Here is a 4,846-nt window from a genome sequence, read left to right on the forward strand (position 1 = left end):
TCATTAGGAATATTGGGAGGTATTTCAATGTATTGAGACCTGAGCAAGATCAGGCCGGGACAACTGAAATGCTGCTCTTGCTGCTTGGATGAGTGGCACTGGAATTCTTCTGTACACGTGCACGCTGTTCAGTTGCTTCTCAGCAGTTCTTTCCATCAGGGTAGTGTGTTTCCTGGGCAAGGAACTTACCCGCTTTCTCAGATGAATTACCTGAAGTACCTAAGACACTTTAACATTTGTTGTCAGACTCATAAAACAAGTCCTACCTCAGCTGGCAATGAATCTGATGTGCTGTGACAGTCACAAGCAGGGCAACAAAGAGAATCATTAAATGTCAGTATATCTGAAAAAGACCTCAATGTCCCCCTACCAGAAAGAACAGCATGTGTCTCCAAAAGTGACAGTCTTGATCTCTGCATACAGGCATGTGTGAATGTACAGACTGATGTGCCAAGTTTTATTAATGCGGGTTTCCTTTGAAAAGAATTATTCACTTGTGTATCTTGTCCAGCTATTAGGTCTGAGATTGTGCTTTTCTGTGACAAAGAGCAGGAAAGAAATCTCTACTGTCTTCTCTGCTTTTAAAAAAAATTTTCCTGCCTACGGGAAATATTTGATAGGAGAAGACAGCTCCTATATCACAGATCATGCATTGCAAACTGTGTGTACACTTTACACAACATGAAGGTAGCTTGTGGAATTATAGCCGCTGAAAATGAAATATCTCAAAATATGAAAGGGCAAGAGAAATTTTATAGCTAGAAAAAGTAGTGGTACAAATCTTCCTGCTACTTTAAAGGAGATCATCTGGTTCAGGAAGATTTAGAGATTTAATTTCCCTTCAGAGAACTTCTATTTAAATTAGCAGAGTTGATTACACTGCAGAGTGTTCAGATGTTCTTCAGTGGCTGGACTTTACTCACTCCCAGTGGAATTTAAACTACATCACTGAAATGGACAGAAAGATTGATCAGAGGAACCTTCCAAGGCAAAATCACTGCCAGCATAGAAAATACACTTCACCTTTGCTATTTCCTCTTAAGTGGTGGTAAGTGCAATATTTAAAAGTAGACTGAGTGAAGTACTTGTAAGTGTACTGCAGAGAAAAGCCTTCACTGTGACAATGAGAAGAGGTATGTCCCTTCCTAACAACTCTGCTCTTGATGAGAAAGGAATATATTCACCCAAGTCACTGCTGAGTAGACACAACCAGATGCAGAGAGAAGGTGCCAGTTTAACTGTGAGACTTGTAAGACTGCATCTTTCCCTTCTGTTTTGTTTTGGGTTTTTTCCCCCCCCCACCTGCTTTTTCTCTGCTAGCTGAACTCTTGGAACTGGTGAACTCTGCTCACCAGAACACACAGCATGTGAGGGAGCTGAGAATGAACTGACTGGTGTGAGGAAGCTTCAAGGAGCTGCAGCCCACCACAAATGGTGACCTCTTAGGATGTCCTTGGGCTTTGCCTGGAATACAAACATGAATACCTGGATGTCACCCTGGGCCAGCAAGAGTGAATCAGCCAGTAAATTTCTGTACTGTCCTCAATTCTGTACTGCAGTTTAAAACCTAGCAGAGAAGCAAACTAAATAAGCTTTTTTTTCTTTCCCCACCAGAGAAAAGGCACATTCATTTTCCTAAGAGTGACCAGCTCTTTTTAGTCTGGTACAGCCTGGAGCTTTCCTACAGTCCCTATGAAACAGAGGAGAGCCCATGCCGTGCCTTGGCAACAGAAGTCACCGGAATTAAACGCTTGTGGACAATGATCGTGTTCTGCAAAGGAGTTAAGAGCTGCTGAGGTTTTGCTGTGGAAGAGTGATAAAGATTAGCCAACCCTGCTAATGAGATATGCGGACACTTAGTCAATCTCAGAATTCAGGAGCAGTTGGCTGATACCCAACCAATGAAAAAAGCAGATGCTAAAACCTCGTTTAATATTCTGCTGACAGCGCTGTGGAGGTTACATGAGAATAAATGGGAAACAGCTGCCCACTGCTGCTTTTCCACTGCAGCCCTGTCCAATATGACCCACTCCCTGAAATATGAACATTACAATGAATTGGCTTTGCTCCCACAAGCTTTGAGTGAGCCTGAAGTGGGCTGGGGGTGGGGGAAGATGGCTTGGGAAGGACCAGGATGGACAGTGTACAGAAAGAGTTATAAGGAACGTGAAAGAAATTGAAGTGGGTGGGCAGGGGGCTGTATTTGCAGAAACAAATGCTGCTAAAGCAGCAGGGAGTAGCTCAGGCTTGAGGAACTAACGAAATTCTAGAGTTTGTAAAAGGCCTCTCCATTCTTGTAAGAGCATTGATCTTGACCGCCAGCAGGTTTTGAACACGGTTTCTCTACTGTCACAAGCATGAGAAGCTATGTTTTAAGCTACAAAGCCAGATCTTGTGAAATGTAACAGACCAATCTCTGCTCTGTGCTGAGCAACAAGAACTTGTCAGTGGGTTACACCAGCCCACTCCTGGCTGCAGGCTCAGAGCTTTGACAGCGGTAACATCCAACACTGAACTGGTGAATTCCAGAGGGTCTGCCACCTACATGGCATTAGGTAGGCTAATTGAGCCCCCAGGGGAACACAGCACCTTTAGGTGCTGCAAGACATCTGTTAACCTCCAACAACTGAGCAATGAGCCTTTGCAAACAACCAAGAGACCAGGAGTACATCAAACATTGGTGGGTAGTTTTGTACTCAAAGAACCAGTCCCTATATTAACGTCAGCCCAACGCGTAAGAGATGCCAAGGAATTGTAGCTACAATCACTATTGTTGATGTTACTGTGCAGCAGTTTGCTTCAGGACTCGCTTAGGACTGCTCTGAGTAGGCAGATTGGGCATGGAGCCTGCTGCCATGTCAGTGATGAAGTTGCCAACATCACACTCACACACAGGTCCTCCGAGGAGCCCAGTGCTGGGACTCAACCACACAAACAGTGGAAGAGTGCCTGGGGAGAGCCTGGCTCCACCAAGCAGTGACTAACGCAGTCCAGCAGAGCATTGCCATCACAAGCTTCGAGCACCAGTACAGGGGCTTTGCAACTGGGCAATATGGGAATGATCTCTTCAGTTATCGGTATGATTAACTCAACTATTTGCATTAAACTAGGCAGAGTTTAGACATGCAGTCCTGTGCACATACAGAAGTTTCTAGAGTGGTGTAAAAATCTTATAGCTGATGATTTTGGGTCTGCTCCAAGCTCATGGAAATCGAGATTCCCTCATTTTAAAGCAGTGGTCCTTACAGGTCTAATCTCTTACACTGCCATCCTATTTAAATACATACCTTTATTCGCAGGATAATTTTTGCAGGACAGGCCCCTGCTGAGTGTCCCAGAACATCTCACACACACTGTACGTGCTCCTGTTACAGCTTAAGAAAGAGACCAGCAGCTCATTGTGTTGTTCCTGCATTTGCTACTCTTCTTGATTATTTTAAGCCTGTCGTTAGAAGTAGAGCTGAAGCAGGAAGAAATGTTGATAACAAACTGTATGCAGAAGCAGATAATATGACTTCTCCTCCCCATCACAGAGGACTAAAATCCTAGGAAACGGAAACAGGGATTTTGTTGGTATTAGTGGGTAAGATAACAAACTACTATCTCTTCCAGAAGTTGAAATAGAGCATTTGAAAGCTTTACAGAGAGCAGCACTAGCACTGAACAGACAATGACACAGGCTGAACACTGCATAAAGCCACTGCCAGGGAAGGGTTGCACCTCCAGTGGGAGGCACATGTGTGTATGGAGGGTAGACCTGGCCCAGAATGCTAAAACGTCCTCTAATCTGGGTACACAGAACTGCTGTTTAAATAACAGCAGGGACCTGCCAGAGAAAAGGCTCATCTTCAGCAATAGCAGACATCTGTGAGGCATCTCTTCTCAGCATCCTCCCCTGTAGCAATGCCCATCGCATTTGGCCACTACTGCCCAGCAAGGAGGCTTCCTATTGCTTCACAGGACAAGAAGCCTCCCTCTCTTCAAAACAGCATCACCTGATTTCAGTACAAGATCTATGTGGCAAAATTGTCAGTGTGTAGAGCTGATGCCTAGGTGCTAAAGCAGTCTAGGGTTTAAAGAGCTGGGAGAAGCTGGCAAAGGCGATCTGGGGCATGGATAAAACCTCCTGCTTTCAGTGAGAACTAAGGGAGGTAGGCAGGGTGTGGTGTGTATTTGAGGTCTGAGAAAAAAAAGGACCAGGCAACCAAGCAGTGGACTTCTTGTGTGCCATGCAGGAGAACCATGTGGTGAATTTTTCTGGGTAGAGCTCTTTGTCCATACTGAAAACATGTCTTCATCTATGCAATGTGAAGCAATAAAGAATCTTTTGTTGATAAAATGCTAAAAATAAAAAGAGAGATCAGTATTCTGATAAAAAGGAAGGGATGTTCAATAAGCTTTTTGTCCAGTTTCTTCACAGAACAGTGACTTCCCAGACAACTTGATCCTGGAGACAGAAGGGAAATGTATGTTGTGGCACATAGGCTGAGAGAGGGACTAAAACTGGCTATTAATAATCAAGCACATTAGTTAAGCATAGTCACACAGTGACATTTATTCTTTGCATTCAAAAAATGAACGATAATTAAGTGAAACTGGCCAGTCAGCTTGTTCTATTACTGACCCAGAGGCTGGGGAAGAAGGAACTTGTGACTGCTATTAGACAAACAAAGGCATCAAATGGAAAAAACCCCTGGCTTTACCATAAATCTATAGCAACTGCTGTCATGACTCAGACTGAGAGTCTGTCTAGGCTGACATCCTGTCTCCACCATTGCTGGAAAGCAGTGGATGCCCAAAGTTGTTGTATAAAGAAGCCTCCAGTGAAACAGAGTGGGAACTCTAA

This window comes from Antrostomus carolinensis, unplaced genomic scaffold, assembly GCF_000700745.2.
Source record: "Antrostomus carolinensis isolate BGI_N321 unplaced genomic scaffold, ASM70074v2 scaffold10356, whole genome shotgun sequence".
NCBI lineage: Eukaryota > Metazoa > Chordata > Aves > Caprimulgiformes > Caprimulgidae > Antrostomus > Antrostomus carolinensis.